The 16724-nt window shown below is 51.1% G+C and overlaps 1 protein-coding gene across 4 annotated transcripts in view; it reads right to left on the bottom strand.

Moving 5' to 3' along the window:
• Positions 1–16724, bottom strand: part of col7a1l (collagen type VII alpha 1-like) — a 277370-nt gene that overhangs the window by 247956 nt on the left and 12690 nt on the right. The window lies entirely within an intron of this gene.

Raw genomic sequence — 16724 nt, 5'->3', positions numbered from 1 at the left:
AATTTGCACAAGCTTAATTTTAGGCTAATATTTTGTTCACTATAAACTCAACTTAAAGTTAGGTTCTAACTAGAAATGTAGTAGTTCTGGTAGGCTACAGATCACTATTGTATGGTGTTTAGTTATTTGAATAAGCTGGTTCTAATACAAAACTGTAGGTTAGACTAAAAAAAACCCCAGGACATTTAGTTATTTAAAATGGCACTGTAAATGTTCGCTGGATGTGGGTGGAGCACAGAGGACGGCAGGACAAAGACTGAGTTCGCAAAACAGTTTTATTCCCACTTTTCAGCGGAAGCGGTTTTCTCTCTCAGACACACACACACACACACATTCCGGTGCTCGGGTTGTAGAGCCCCTCTGCTCTCGCTCTCCCTCCTTAAATAGCCCGGTTTACTGGGGAGAACACACACAAAACATAGATTAATCACACTCAGGTGAAGCGATTCTGCCACTTACCTTCCCCAACTCCGCCCTCCTGTCACAGACCGGTGCTTGACCACGCCCCCGCTGCCACATACCCCCACCGCCCGACTCAGGCCGGGCGCCCGTCCGGCCCGCAGCCGACTCCCCCCCCCCTTGACGGGAGAGGAAGTCCGCAACGACCATCTGCGCCCCCGGCCTGTGGACCACCTTGAAGTTGAAAGGTTGGAGCGCTAGATACCAACGGGTGATCCGCGCGTTGGCATCCTTCATGCGGTGGAGCCACTGGAGGGGCGCGTGGTCCGAACAGAGGGTGAAAGAGCGCCCCAGCAGGTAGTAACGGAGGGCGAGGACCGCCCACTTGATCGCCAGACACTCTTTTTCGATAGTGCTGTAGCGCCCCTCACGCACCGACAGCTTCCGGCTGATGTATAACACTGGGCGATCCTCTCCCCCCACCTGCTGGGACAAAACGGCCCCCAGCCCTCTGTCCGACGCATCCGTCTGTAACAAAAAAGGGAGAGAGAAGTCAGGGGAGTGTAACAGTGGCCCCCCACACAGTGCAGCCTTTACCTCAGAGAAAGCCCGCTGGCACTGCTCCGTCCACTGGACCGGATCTGGCGCCCCCTTTTTAGTGAGGTCAGTCAGCGGGCTGGTGACGTCCGAATAATTAGGTATAAACCTACGATAATAGCCAGCCAGCCCCAGGAACTGTCTCACCCCCTTTTTGGTCTTGGGCCTCGGGCAGGCCGCAATTGCTGCGGTCTTATTAATTTGGGGACGCACCTGCCCGTTACCCAAGTGGAAGCCCAGATACCGTACTTCCACCCGCCCAATCGCACACTTCTTCGGGTTGGCAGTGAGCCCCGCCCGCCTCAGCGACCTAAGGACGGCCCTCAGGTGTTGCAGGTGCCGCTGCCAGTCATTACTATAAATGATGATGTCATCCAAGTAAGCGGCCGCATAGGTGGCGTGGGGCCGGAGGACCCGGTCCATCAGCCGCTGAAACGTAGCGGGCGCCCCAAACAGCCCAAACGGAAGTGTGACGAACTGGTGTAAGCCGAACGGTGTGGAAAAGGCCGTTTTTTCCCGGGATAATGGAGTCAAGGGGATCTGCCAATATCCCTTCGTCAAATCCAGTGTCGAGTAAAAGCGAGCCGTGCCTAGTCGATCGAGCAGCTCATCAATACGAGGCATTGGGTACGCGTCAAATTTAGACACCGCGTTGACTTTTCTATAGTCCACACAGAACCGGACCGAGCCGTCGGCCTTGGGAACCAAGACCACCGGGCTGCTCCAGTCGCTGTGGGACTCCTCGACAATGCCCATTTCGAGCATGGCCTGAAGTTCTTCCCGAACCACCTTTTTTTTGTGTTCGGGTAATCTATAAGGACGGCTACGCACTACCACCCCCGGGGGCGTCTCTATGTGGTGTTCTATGAGATTGGTGCGACCGGGCAGGGGCGAGAACACATCCGAAAACTCGGCCTGCAACTGGGCGACCTCCGTGAGTTGGGTCGGGGAGAGGTGGTCTCCACAGGGGACCGGAGAGGTGCGAGATGCCAATGACCTTTTTTGGACCTCCGGCCCCAGCTCCGCCTTCTCCGGAACTACCGACACCAACGCCACGGGGACCTCCTCGTTCCAGAGCTTCAGCAGATTGAGGTGGTAGATCTGTAGCGCCCCCTCCCTGTCCGTTCGCCTAACCTCATAGTCGACGTCCCCGACTCGCCGTGTGACCTCGAAGGGCCCTTGCCACTTGGCGATTAATTTGGAGCTCGACGTGGGCAGCAGGACGAGTACCTTATCTCCCGGAGTGAACTCTCTAAGGCGCGTGCCCTTGTTGTACAGGCGGGTTTGCCGTTCCTGGGCCCGCCGCAAATTCTCCTGAGTTAAGTGGGTGAGTGTGTGGAGTTTTGCGCGCAGATCCATAACGTATTGAATTTCATTTTTGCTCTGCGAAGGTCCCTCCTCCCAATTTTCCCGCAGTACATCTAAGATGCCGCGCGGCTTACGCCCATATAATAATTCAAACGGGGAGAACCCCGTGGAGGCTTGGGGGACCTCTCGCACTGCAAACAACAAGGGTTCGAGCCACTTATCCCAGTTACGTGCGTCCTCACTTACGAACTTTTTGATAATATTCTTGAGGGTGCGGTTGAACCGTTCGACTAAACCGTCCGTCTGTGGGTGATACACGCTGGTGCGGATCGGCTTAATACCCAGTAGCCCATACAGTTCGGCCAGTGTTCGTGACATAAACGAGGTGCCTTGATCAGTCAGAATCTCTTTCGGGATTCCGACCCGGGAGATGACGTGGAAGAGGGCCTCTGCAATACTACGTGCGGAGATATTGCGAAGAGGCACCGCTTCCGGGTATCGCGTTGCATAGTCCACCAGAACCAATATAAAGCGGTACCCTCGTGTTGACCGATCTAATGGCCCGACGAGATCCATCCCAATTCTTTCAAACGGGGTCTCGATTAATGGTAGGGGGCGCAAAGGCGCTTTTGGAATGGCCGCGGGATTAACTAACTGGCATTCGCGGCACGCCGTACACCACTTACGGACGTCGCCGCGAATCCCCGGCCAATAGAACCGGGCCATTATCCGGGCGAGTGTTTTATCCTGCCCGAGGTGTCCCGCCATGGGATTAAAGTGAGCCGCCTGGAATACCAATTCCCGGCGGCTCCTTGGAATTAACAACTGGGTGACACGCTCCTTCGTCTGAGTGTCCTGCGTCACTCGGTACAACCTATCCTTTAAAATGGAAAAATAGGGGAAGGTCGGGGTGGCGTTCGGCTGGAGCGTTTGACCATCGATTACTCTCACTTGGTCAAACGCGTGTCGCAGAGTTTCGTCTCGCGATTGTTCCAGTGGGAAATCCGCGAGGGATTCCCCAATAGAAAGAGGAGGGGCCGGGGGCTCCTCACTCTGTCGCGGAGATGACGTAGACGGCTCTGCGACCGCAGCTCCAGCCAAAACGACACCGGGACCCCCACCCGCTAACCGGCAGGACCCACTCTTTACTAGGTGTGCCATCAACCCCCGGAATCCCGGCCAATCAGTCCCCAAGATCAAAGAGTGGGTAAGGCGAGGATTAACCGCCGCCTTTACTATGGATTTGTCCCCTCTGAAATATATGTGGACCGACACCAACGGGTAGCAGTGAACATCCCCGTGCACACACAACACCTTCACCCCTTGTGCTCCCCCCAATGCCTCGTCTTGCACCAGGCTTTGGCGGATCGAGGTCTGGTTGCAACCCGAATCCACCAACGCCTGATATGTCGCCCCTTGTACACTTACCGGTATGCGATATGCTCCGGCCTGATCGAGGGCAGCCTCTGGCGCGTCGGGGATCCGCACCACCGCCCCCACCTCCATCGCGACACACTGTTGCTGCAGGTGGCCCGGTTCCCCGCAGCGCCAGCAAACCGGCCCGGGCCTCCCCTCTGCAGCTGTGGTTTGAGGGTCACTCACCTGAGGGGGGGGAGAGACAGACACAGAAGGGAAAAACGGGAGGGCACCACGGGTGCGGTGGGCCGGCTGGGGTGGAGCCGGCCCCCGCCTCCGTGGTGGGGGAATGGGGCGAGGACGGGACACGGGAGGAGGGGGAAGAGAGAGAGAGAGAGAAGAGGAGAGAGAAGATGACAGCCGTTGTCCTGCCGCCGGGACAGCCGCCAGATGATCCTCCGCCAGTCCTACGGCCTGATCCAGCGACGCCGGGCGGTGGCACTGGACCCACTCCGCGGTTCCGGCGGGTAGGCGGGCGATGAATTGTTCCAGCGCCACCTGGTCGATGATCCCCTCGGCGTCGCGATCTTCGGCCCTCAGCCACCGCCAGCAGGCGTCCCGGAGCTGCTGGCCGAACGCGAATGGGCTGCCGACTTCCTCCATTCGCAGCGCGCGGAAGCGCTGGCGCTGCTGCTCCGGCGTGCGCCCCACGCGCTGGAGGACAGCCCGGCGAAGGTCGGCGTAGGCCAGCCGGTGGTCGGCGGGGAGCTGTAGTGCGGCTAACTGCGCCTCTCCCGTCAGGAGGGGGAGGAGGCGCGCCGCGCGCTGCTCCACCGGCCACCCCGAGGCTTCGGCGACCTGTTCGAACAACGCGATGAATGCCTCGGGGTCGTCCTGCGGGCCCATCTTAGTCAAGGTGATGGGAGACGGGCCCGCGGCCGGTGCGCTGGTGGACCCCGCCGACGCGAGGAGGCGCCGGAACGCCTCTCGGTCTTCCTGTTGAGCCAGCACCAGGGCTTCGAAGCGCTGCTCCTGCTCCTTCCGGAGCGTGACGAGTGCCTGGTGCTGGCTCTGCTGAGCCGTGGCGAGGGCGTGGATCAAGTCCGCGAACGGGGAGGATTCCATGGGGCTGCAGGACAGGTGCTCCACGATCCCGGGTTTCGGCACCACTGTAAATGTTCGCTGGATGTGGGTGGAGCACAGAGGACGGCAGGACAAAGACTGAGTTCGCAAAACAGTTTTATTCCCACTTTTCAGCGGAAGCGGTTTTCTCTCTCAGACACACACACACACACACATTCCGGTGCTCGGGTTGTAGAGCCCCTCTGCTCTCGCTCTCCCTCCTTAAATAGCCCGGTTTACTGGGGAGAACACACACAAAACATAGATTAATCACACTCAGGTGAAGCGATTCTGCCACTTACCTTCCCCAACTCCGCCCTCCTGTCACAGACCGGTGCTTGACCACGCCCCCGCTGCCACAGGCACCTTTATCTATATGAGGAGTCATTTGCACTCATATCAAAGTAAAGACAGTTGAGCTCTATTAAAATGTCAGAATTAGATACTCCCATTGAGGATGGCAGAGAGAGTGTAATACAAACCACACAGCTACCCTGCAAGGAGAAACCCTGTGAAGAACAAGGTCCAAAGTTGGATGAGGAAGAACAGCCACATGCGACTGAAGATGAGGCATTTGATCCCCACCACCCTCAAGAAGTACTGCAAGGCCAAAGAGTCCGTAAGTTAACCGAAAAGGGCCAAGAACTGCAGGAACAGCAAATAAAAAGACTTGAACACAGATTTAATTTAAACTATGAGAAGTGGAAGACTATTGCTAAAGATGCCAAGCAAGCTTAGAATGCTTGTTGTTCAAACGACCTGTTACAAGACCATGCTGCTAAGATAGGAAAGGCCTCAATGGAGTTACATCTGATTTACGAAGATATACACCATGTTTGTACACCACACCAGAACACACATCGCAAAATAGACACCTGTGAAGAAGTAACCAAGGAAATCATTGATGCTGCAAAGTGCTATTTGGAAAATAATGATCAAGAAGAAGATTTTAGAAGTGTAAAGTCTCTAAAGCTAAGGCCAGCTACACAGAGCGTAGTCTCTTGCCACTCAAAACCTTCGCGTCACTCTCACGTTGGCTCTGCAATTAGCTCAAGATGCTCAAACCTGTCATCAGTGAAGAGACAAGATGCAGCAGCTGAGGCAGCTGCCAATGAAGCTACTCTAGAAATCCTTTTTGAGCAAGAGCAGCATTTTAAAGAATTGCAAAGACTTGAAGCTGAAGACAAGAGACAACAAGCTGAACAAGAGGCTGCTGCTGCTCAGTTACATGCCAAACAAGAAGCTGAAAATGCAGAGAGGAGACAGACATTAGAGGCCAAGCGCAGAGAGATAGATCGACTGGAGACACTCAAGAAACTAAAGGCTGCCAAGGCACGGCAGCAGGTATATGCACAGAGTATATGCTCAGATGAAGAAATGGGTGAGTTACTGCATTGCTGTGGTTCTCTGAGGATAAAGAAAGATGTCACACCTCAATATGACCCAAGGGATCTGTGGCAGTGGGGGCGTGGTCAAGCGTCGGTCTGTGACCGGAGGGCGGAGTCAGAGAAGGTAAGTGGCAGAATCACTACACCTGAGGTGAATTAACCTGTTTGTGTGTCTTCCCCAGTGACTGTGCCCTATTTAAGGAAGAGAGGGAGAGCAGAGCGGGCTCTCTCCCGAACCAGATGACTGATGTGTGGGTATATATGCGTGTGGCTGGGAGAGTGTTTTTGCGACTGTAAAGTGCAAATAAAGAGAGTTTTTGGAACTCAGTTCTGGCCTGCCGTACTTCTGTGCTCCACCCACAGTGCGAGTGATACCGTTGAGAATACACAGGACGAGACAGCTAACATTAATGTCGACGTTGCAAAGGGGATTAGATCAGAGCATGGCTATAAAAAAAAAGTATTTACAAGGAAAAGCAAAGGACACTGATGCTGACAAAAGGGATGACCACTAGGAGAAAGAGTAGGAAAGACTACATATGTACAAGAATCCTGCACTCAGCAAAGATGAATTGTTCAGTGTTGAGAACAATTTGATTTTTTTTAAATTAAAGATGGCATATGACACAGGAGACAGGGCTATATGGTATAAGAGAATCCTGGCAAGTCAACAAAGACTATTGTCATGTTAACGTTCTATATGTGGACTGAAACAAAGTTTGTAAATTCATTCAGTGTTAAGAACAGTTTGATAGTGTTTTTTTATTTTAATTGTAGACATTAAACAGGGGACAGGGATGATCAGATCAGACATGAGAATAGAAAAATTATACAGTATAAAAGCTGATAAAAAAAGATGATATAAAAATGTTATAAAAGGAAAAAGCAAAGGTCACTGATTAAAGAGACGGCCACTAAAAGAAGAGACAAATAACACAAACATAGTTAAGAGAATCCTGAAAAGTCAGCAGACTGGTTTAAGTTAGATTTTAAGTTAGACTTGTTGTGTCAATAAATTCATTGAGTGCTATTAAGAACAGACTGATTTTTTTCTTTTTTTATAATTAAACGAAGCAGTGACACTTAAAGAATAGTGCATGAAGATGAGGAAGAAGCAGCTGTGTAAAGCAACACTAAGGAGGTTGTAAAATTAGCTTAACTAAAAGGCACACAACCTTCCAAACTCTTCCTAGAGCCTTACTCGCACTGCTAGAAAAAGGCTATTGGTGTTTGATGGCATAACAGTCAGTCAGCAATGTCATGCTGTAAAGGATCTCTTTCATTTTGTGGTGGTTTTCTACCCTCCACCCGAAACTGAACAGTCCATATCTTAGACGGCTGGTGGGAATAATACTTGCATTTATCCACCCTTTGTCTGACAATGCTATCCAAATTTGGAGATATCAAAATGAAAAGTCTACTAAAAAGGATCCCTCAAATGGTGACAAAAGCTTACATACTGTAGAGATCTTCAATCTGAGTAGTGGCAGAAGGTAAGACCTAAGCTATTTACTGTAAGCCCACAAGTAGCGTTCCCCACAAACTGTATAAATCCCCCCCAAACTGTGTAAATCCCCCCCATTTGAGTCACTAAGGGGGGGAATTCCCCCCCATTCTGAAAAATGAAATTCAGGCCCTGCCTTTCGTGTCCATCTTCGATGTTTTGATTTATAACCAATGCCCCCGAGTTTCGAAGCTTCTTATTGGTTGACTGCAAATTACATCTTCCAATAGCATCGGACCTTACATATAAAATGATCAATTTCCGAGTTGCGCTGATAATGTCACCAATTCTCACTCATTAGTGAACAAGATTATAGCGAGGTTTGTTTAAAATAAATTATCCGACTTTACGTATGACAAAAACTTATCTAAAAAGTGAGATAACATATTAGAATATTCTGTTAGCTTTCTCAGTTAGGGATAAAAACACGATATAACCATTCTAAAGACGTATTTTCTACATATCAACCCTGACAGAACTTTGGAAGAACTCACAGATGAACCAGGATATATCGACCAAGTGTACCTTGTTTTCAGAGCGTTTTGACGCACATGGTTCAAAGTTTTGACTGCAAGTTTCACTTGAGAAATTAATGGTGAATATCGTTATATTTGGGTTATGAGATTAATTTATAAGAAACAACCATTGATTTTAACTCCCTGAGCTCCCTTCATCCTACCCATAAAGACACCCCCCTCCCCCTAAACACACACACATGGATCCCAATTATACACACACACACATACCCACACAGGCCAGTCAGCATACTATAGAGGGTGACTAAGGGCTAAAAGGTGCATAGATAGCAAAGAATGCAAAGCACATCACACCAGATGTTGGATATAATTATAATGAAAAATATGGACTCCGTAAACCAGATTAAGCGGGTTAAATTAAACACACTATTTCATTACATATATACAGTTGATGAAATGATCAAAATAAGAGGATTCAAGAATAAATAAGCATGCTATGAACATAAATCAAGAACATGGAAAGACAAAGGCAGGAAACAAGCTTGCAAACACTATTGAAACACCAACAAACTACAATAACAATTCATTTTTCAATATTATGTCAGTGCAAGAAACATTTAGAAGTATAACATATCTTGCTAAAAAAAATTACTTTGCTAAAAAGAAAATTGTTCTTTTAGCATTTCTTGCTAAGTGAAATTGCATATTACTAAAGAAAAATTTGAGTCTTTAGCACTTTTCGCTAAAACAATTTGGGTCCTAGAGTGAGCACAGCTGCTCTGACCTTTACAGTGGTGCTGAAACCCGGGATGCCGAGCACAGAGGAGAACAGCCCCATGGAGTCCTCCCCCTTCGCAGACCTAATCCGCACCCTCACTACGGCCCAACAGAACCAGCACCAGGCGCTGCTCGCCCTCCGAAAGGAGCAAGAACAATGGTTTGAGGCCCTGGTGCTGGCGCAACAGGAAGATCGACAGGCATTCCGGCACCTCCTCGCATCGGCGGGGTCCACCATCTCCACCACTGCGGGCCCACTCCACCTCACCCTAACGAAGATGGGCCCGCACGACGACCCCGAGGCCTTCCTCGCGCTATTTGAACAAGCAGCAGAGGCATCGGGGTGGCCGGTGGAACAGCGCACGGCGTGCCTCCTCCCCCTGCTAACGGGCGAGGCGCAGCTGGCCGCGCTACAACTCCCCGCCGACAGCCGGCTGGTCTACGCGGACCTGCGCCGGGCCATCCTCCAGCGTGTGGGGTGCACCCCCGAACAACATCGTCAGCGCTTCCGCGCTCTGCGCCTAGAGGAGGTCGGCCGCCCGTTTGCGTTTGGCCAGCAACTCCGGGACGCCTGCAGGCGGTGGCTGAGGGCCGACCACCGCGACGCCAAGGGATTCGTCGACCTGGTGGCGCTGGAGCAGTTCATCGCGCAACTTCCCAAAGAAATGGCGGAGTGGGTCCAGTGCCATCGCCTGGCGTCGCTGGATCAAGCAATCGAGCTGGCGAAGGACCATTTGGTGGCTGTCCCGACGGCAGGACAGCAGACAACCTCTTCTCCCCTCTCCTCTCTCTCTCCTCCTGTGTCTCGTCCTCGCCCCGTTCCCCCACCGTGGAGGCGGGGGCCGGCCCCACCCCAGCCGGCCCGCCGCACCCGTGGTGCCCTCCCGTTTCTCCCGTCTGTGTCTGTCTCTTCCCCCCAGGTGAGTGAGCCCCAGAGCACCAGTGCAGAGAGGAAGCCCGGGCCGGTTTGCTGGCGCTGCGGGGAGCCGGGCCACCTCCAACAGCAGTGCTCAGTAATGGAGGTGGGCGCGGTGGTTCGGATCCCCGACGCGCCAGGAGCCGCCCTCGATCGGGCCGGAGCGTATCGCATACTGGTGAGTATCCAAGGGGATACGTATCAGGCTTTGGTGGATTCCGGCTGTAATCAGACCTCAATCCACCAAAGCCTGGTGCAAGACGAGGCATTGGGGGGAGCACAATTGGTGAAGGTGTTGTGTGTGCACGGGGATGTTCACAGCTACCCTTTAGTGCCAGTTCACATTCTGTTTCGAGGGGAGAAATTTATAGTAAAGGCAGCGGTTAATCCTCGCCTCACCCACTCTATAATTTTGGGGACTGATTGGCCGGGATTTCAGGAATTAATGAGTCATTTAGTGAAGAGTGGGTCCTGCCATAGTTTAACAGGGGGAGGTCCTGGTGTCGCGTTGGCAGGAGCAGCTGTCACAGAGCCGTCTACGTCAGCTCCGCGTCAGAGTGAGGAGCCGCCGGCCCCTCCTCTCTCTCTCGGGGAATTCCTCGCGGATTTCCCATTAGAGCAGTCGCGAGACGAGACTCTGCAGCATGCATTTGACCAAGTGAGAGTAATCGATGGTCAAATGCTCCAGCCAAACGCCACCCCGTCCTTCCCCTACTTCGCGATTATGAAGGATAGATTATACTGAGTGACGCAGGACACTCAAACTAAAGAGCGAGTCAAGCAGCTTTTGATTCCAAAGAGCCGCCAGGAATTGGTATTCCAGGCGGCTCACTTCAATCCCATGGCTGGACACTTAGGGCAGGATAAAACACTAGCCCGAATAATGGCCTGGTTCTATTGGCTAGGGATTCGCGGCAGTGTCCGTAGGTGGTGTACGGCGTGCCGCGAATGCCAGTTAGTAAATCCAACGGCCATCCCAAAAGCGCCTTTGCACCCTCTACCATTAATTGAGACCCCGTTCGAAAGAATTGGGATGGATCTCGTCGGGCCATTAGATCGGTCAGCACGAGGGTACCGCTTTATATTAGTCCTGGTGGACTATGCAATGCGATACCCAGAAGCAGTGCCTCTTCACAATATCTCAGCTCGCAATATTGAGGAGGTGCTGTTCCGCGTTATCTCCCGAGTTGGAATCCCGAAAGAGATTCTGATTGACCAAGGCACCACGTTTATGTCACGAACACTGAACGAACTTTATGGGTTATTAGGTATTAAGCCGATCTGCACCAGCGTGTATCACCCACAAACGGACAGTTTAGTCGAACGATTCAATTGCACCCTCAAAAATATAATTAGGAAATTCGTAAGTGAGGACGCACGTAATTGGGATAAATGGCTCGAACCCTTCTTGTTTTCAGTGCGAGAGGTCCCACAAGCCTCCACGGGGTTCTCCCCATTCAAACTGTCATATGGGCGTAAGCCGCATGGCATTTTAGATGCGCTGTGAGAAAATCGGGAGGAGGGACGTTCACCAAGTAAAAACGAAATTCAATACGTTATGGACCTGCGCGCAAAACTCCACACACTCACACACCTAACCCAGGAGAATTTGCAGCAGGCCCAAGAATGACAAACCCGCCTGTATGACAAGGGTACGCACCTTAGAGAGTTCACACTGGGAGATAAAGTACTCGTACTGTTGCCCACATCGAGCTCCAAATTGGTCGCCAAGTGGCAAGGACCCTTTAAGGTTACACGGCGAGTCGGGGACTTCGACTACGAGGTGAAGCGAACGGATGGGGTGGGGCGCTACAGATTTACCACCTCAATCTGCTCAAACTCTGGAACGAGGAGGTCCCTGTGGCATTGGTGTCGGTGGTTCTGGAGAAGGCGGAGCTGGGGCCAGAGGTTCAAAAGGGAGCACTGGCATCACGTACCTGTCCGGTCCCCTGTGGAGACCACCTCTCCCCGACCCAACTCACGGAGGTTGCCCAGTTGCAGACCGAATTTTCGGACATGTTCTCGCCCCTGCCTGGCCGCACCAACCTCATAGAGCACCACATTGAGACGCCCCCGGGGGTGGTAGTGCGTAGCCGCCCTTACAGGAAACCCGAACAGACGAAAAAGGTGGTTCAGGAAGAACTCGAGGCCATGCTCGAAATGGGCATTGTCGAGGAGTCCCACAGCAACTGGAGCAGCCCGGTGGTCTTGGTACCCAAGGCCGATGGGTCGGTCCGGTTCTGTGTGGACTATAGAAAAGTCAACGCGGTGTCTAAATTCGACGTGTACCCAATGCCTCGTATTGATGAGTTGCTCGATCGACTAGGCACGGCTCGCTTTTACTCGACACTGGATTTGACGAAGGGTTATTGGCAGATCCCCTTGACTCCATTATCCCAAGAAAAAACGGCCTTTTCCACACCGTTCGGCTTACACCAGTTTGTCACACTTCCTTTTGGGCTGTTTGGGGCGCCCGCGACGTTTCAGCGGCTGATGGATAGGGTCCTCCGCCCCCACGCCACCTATGCAGCCGCGTACCTTGACGACATCATTATTTATAGCAATGACTGGCCGCGGCACCTACAACACCTGAGGGCCGTCCTTAGGTCGCTGAGATGGGCGGGTCTCACAGCCAACCCGAAGAAGTGTGCGATTGGGCGGATGGAAGTACGGTATCTGGGCTTCCACTTGGGCAATGGGCAGGTGCGTCCCCAAATTAACAAGACGGCAGCGATTGCAGCCTGCCCGAGGTCCAAGAACAAAAAGGGGGCGAGACAGTTCCTGGGGCTGGCTGGCTATTATTGTAGGTTTCTACCTAATTATTCGGACGTCACCAGCCCGCTGACTGATCTCACTAAAAAGGGGGCACCAGATCTGGTCCAGTGGACGGATCAATGCCAGTGGGCTTTTTCTGAGGTAAAGGCTGCACTGTGTGGGGGGCCACTGTTACACTCCCCTGACTTTTCTCTCCCTTTTATATTGCAGACGGACGCATCAGACAGAGGGCTGGGGGCTGTTTTGTCCCAGGAGGTGGAGGGGGAGGATCGCCCAGTGCTGTACATCAGCAGGAAGCTGTTGGTGCGTGAGGGGCACTACAGCACCATAGAGAAGGAGTGCCTGGCCATCAAGTGGGCGGTCCTCACCCTCCGTTACTACCTGCTGGGACGCCCTTTCACCCTCTGTTCGGACCACGCGCCCCTCCAGTGGCTCCACCACATGAAGGATGCCAATGCACGGCTCACCCGTTGGTATCTGGCACTCCAACCCTTTAACTTCAAGGTGGTCCACAGGCCGGGGGTGCAGATGGTCATGGTGGACTTCCTCTCCCGTCAAGGGGGGGGGGGAAATCGGCTGCGGGCCGGACAGCTGCCTGGCCTGAGTCAGACGGTGGGGGTATGTGGCAGTGGGGGCGTGGTCAAGCATCGGTCTGTGACTGGAGGGCGGAGTCAGGGAAGGTAAGTGGCAGAATCACTACACCTGAGGTGAATTAACCTGTTTGTGTGTCTTCCCCAGTGACCGCGCCCTATTTAAGGAAGAGAGGGAGAGCAGAGCGGGCTCTCTCCCGAACCAGAGGACTGATGTGTGGGTATATATGCGTGTGGCTGGGAGAGTGTTTTTGCGACTGTAAAGTGCAAATAAAGAGAGTTTTTGGAACTCAGTTCTGGCCTGCCGTACTTCTGTGCTCCACCCACCTGCTCTGACCTTTACAGGATCGCTGCTCCATTCCACAACCGGTAAACCATCTCAAACAAGAAGACAGCACCACAGCTCTAATTAGAGCACTTGCAGAATCAGTTGTTGCAAATCAACTTCCTATACCTGAGCCAGCAGTATTCCACGGTGACCCACTTGGATATAAGGACTGGAAGTTGTCCTTTCAAACTCTCATTGACAGGAAGAATTTACCAGATGAAGAGAAGATCTATTATTTGTGAAAGTACGTAGGTGGACCTCCTAAGAAGGCAATTGAAAACTACTTCATGCTGGGTACAGAGGACAGCACCACAGCACCACAGAGGAAGAATTTACCAGATGAAGAGAAGATCTATTATTTGTGAAAGTACATAGGTGGACCTCCTAAGAAGGCAATTGAAAACTACTTCATGCTGGGTACAGAGGCAGCCTACCTTTCTGCATGGACCATCTTAGAAGAAAGATATGGAAATCCATTCCTCATTGCCAAAGCTTTCAGAGACTGACTAAGTGTATGGCCTAAACTAAATCCCAAGAATGGTTTAGAATTACAGGAATTTGCGGATTTTCTTTGTAGCTGTGAAGCAGCCATGTCTCAAATCAAAGGGCTTGACATGCTAAATGACTGCAATGAGAACCAAAAGATACTTACCAAACTTCCAGACTGGTTGACCTCAAGGTGGAATAGAAAGGTTATGGAAGTGGAAGAACAAAGCAGAACATTCCCAAGTTTCAGTCAGTTTGTAGCATTTCTCACATGGGAAGCCAAGATTGCGTGTAATCCTGTAACGTCCTTACATGCTCTAAAACCAAGCGAAGGCGATAAGACCAAGGCCCAGAGGAACAGAAGTCCTGGCAGAAAGGCCTTAGCAACCAATTCTGATGAGAAGCCTGTGCCAGCAAGCTGCATTCTCTGTGAAAAGGCCAAGCACAGTTTAGACAATTGTCGCAGATTTATGGAAAGTGAGGTTTCTGAACAACATAAGTTTATACAAGCAAATAAGTTGTGCTTTGGTTGCCTGAAGCCTGGACGCCGCTCAAAAGAGTGCGAAAACCAAAGGACCTGTGACACGTGTAACAAAAAACATCCAACATGCCTTCATGAAAATCGCACCAGTGACGCACGGCTCTCTGCAAGCCTTAGCAGGTCTGTGGATCATGATAACGTAACGCAAGAGAGGACGGACAGTATCCAGGACAAAGACGTCAGTGTGTCAAGCAGAGCAACATCAAGCAGAATTATACAAGACATCAAGGGCACTCATACTTCTACAGTGATACCAGTGTGGGTGTCAGCCACTCATGAACCAGAGCATGAAGTCCTTGTGTACGCACTTCTCAACACACAAAGTGATACGACGTTCATTCTGAAAGAAACTGCTGAAGCTCTCAATGCCAAGAGTGAGCCAGTCCAACTAAAGCTGTCTACAATGGCCTCAAAGAACACTAGAGTGTTTTGTCAGAAACTAACAGGTCTACAAGTAAGGGGGTTCTACTCAAACAAAACAATACCCCTACCAGCCACGTACTCAAGATAATTTATCCCAGGAAATCAAGATCATATTCCTACTCTGAGCACTGCAAGGGCATGGCCTCACCTTGAACACCTTTCGGATGAAATCGCTCCTCTGCAGAGCTGTGATGTCGGCCTGCTTATTGGCTATAACTGTCCTCAGGCTCTTGTTCCAAGACAAGTGATGTCGGGTAGAGAACATCAACCCTTTGCGATAAAAACAGACTTAGGCTGGAGCGTGATTGGCTATGGTGACCCTCATATTGACTGCGGAGATTTGATTGGAATCAGTCATCATATCATTGTGAAGCAGGTGATGCCATGTTTGCAGCCCTTGTCTGATCTTGCATGCAAAGTGCATTTTGTCCATAGAATGCAGATTAAGGAAGTAGTCTCACCTTCAGAGATAATGAACATTCTTGAATCTGACTTTATTGAAAGAACCCCAGATGATGGGCAAGTATCTCAAGAGGACCTCAGATTTCTGGCCAAAATGAAGGATGGTATCAGATTAAAAACTAACGGTCACTATGAAATGTCACTACCATTCAAGCAAGAAAGACCCAACTTGCCCAACAACAAGCCATGTGCTGTTCATCATCTTGGGTGTCTGGAAAGGAAGTTGAAAAGAAATCAGCAGTACTATAAAGATTATACAACCTTCATGAACGAAATAATAGCGAGTGGAGATGCTGAGAAAGTCCCAGAGCAAGACCTATGCAAAATCCCAGTATGGTACATCCCACACCATGGGGTATACCATCCTCAGAAGCCGGGTAAGATACGTGTTGTTTTTGATTGTGCCGCAAGATTTCAACAGATCTCTCTGACCGACCATCTCTTGACTGGTCCTGATTTGACAAACGCCTTAGTGGGACTACTGTGCTGCTTTCGTAAAGGTCCGGTGGCAATTATGTGCGACATTGAACGTATGTTCCACCAATTCCATGTCAAGAAAGAGGACCAAGATTACTTGAGATTCCTCTGGTGGGATGGTAGAAACTTGGAGACACAGCCTTCCATCTACCGAATGAAAGTTCACCTGTTTGGTGCAGCCTCCTCACCAGGCTGTGCCAACTATGGCCTTAAGCATCTTGCTGTAATAGGACGTGGTCTGTTCAGTGACGACACTGTCCGGTTCATTCAAAAGAACTTTTACGTGGACGATGGCTTAGTGAGCACAGAAACCAAAGACCAAGAAATCCAATTAGTAAAGGAAGCAAGAGAAATCTGCAGCATGGGTAAACTCCATCTTCATAAGTTTGTCTCAAACTGCAAGGAAGTACTAGACTCAATTCCCAAAGAAGAACATGCAGAAGGCACCAAAGAGCTAGACTTGGCATTTGGAGAGCCCCAAGTAGAAAGGGCACTTGGCGTTCAATGGTGCGTGGCCTCTGACCAGTTCCAGTTCAAAGTAGTTGTCAAAGACAATCCACTTACCAGAAGAGGTGTGTTGTCCACAGTTGCCTCAGTGTATGAACCACTTGGCTTTGCAGCACCGTTCATCCTGATAGGAAAGCAAGTCCTGCAGCAGATGTGTCGAGACCAGCTTGATTGGGATGATGCTTTACCTGAAGACCTTAGGCCATTGTGGGAATCCTGGCTGATGGACTTACAAAACCTAGCTGACATCATGATACCAAGATGCTATATTCCTAAAGGCTTTAATGTCCAG

This window comes from Neoarius graeffei, chromosome 21 (genome assembly GCF_027579695.1).
Source record: "Neoarius graeffei isolate fNeoGra1 chromosome 21, fNeoGra1.pri, whole genome shotgun sequence".
Taxonomy (NCBI): Eukaryota; Metazoa; Chordata; class Actinopteri; order Siluriformes; family Ariidae; genus Neoarius; species Neoarius graeffei.
This window is presented reverse-complemented; position numbering and strand designations above follow the sequence as displayed.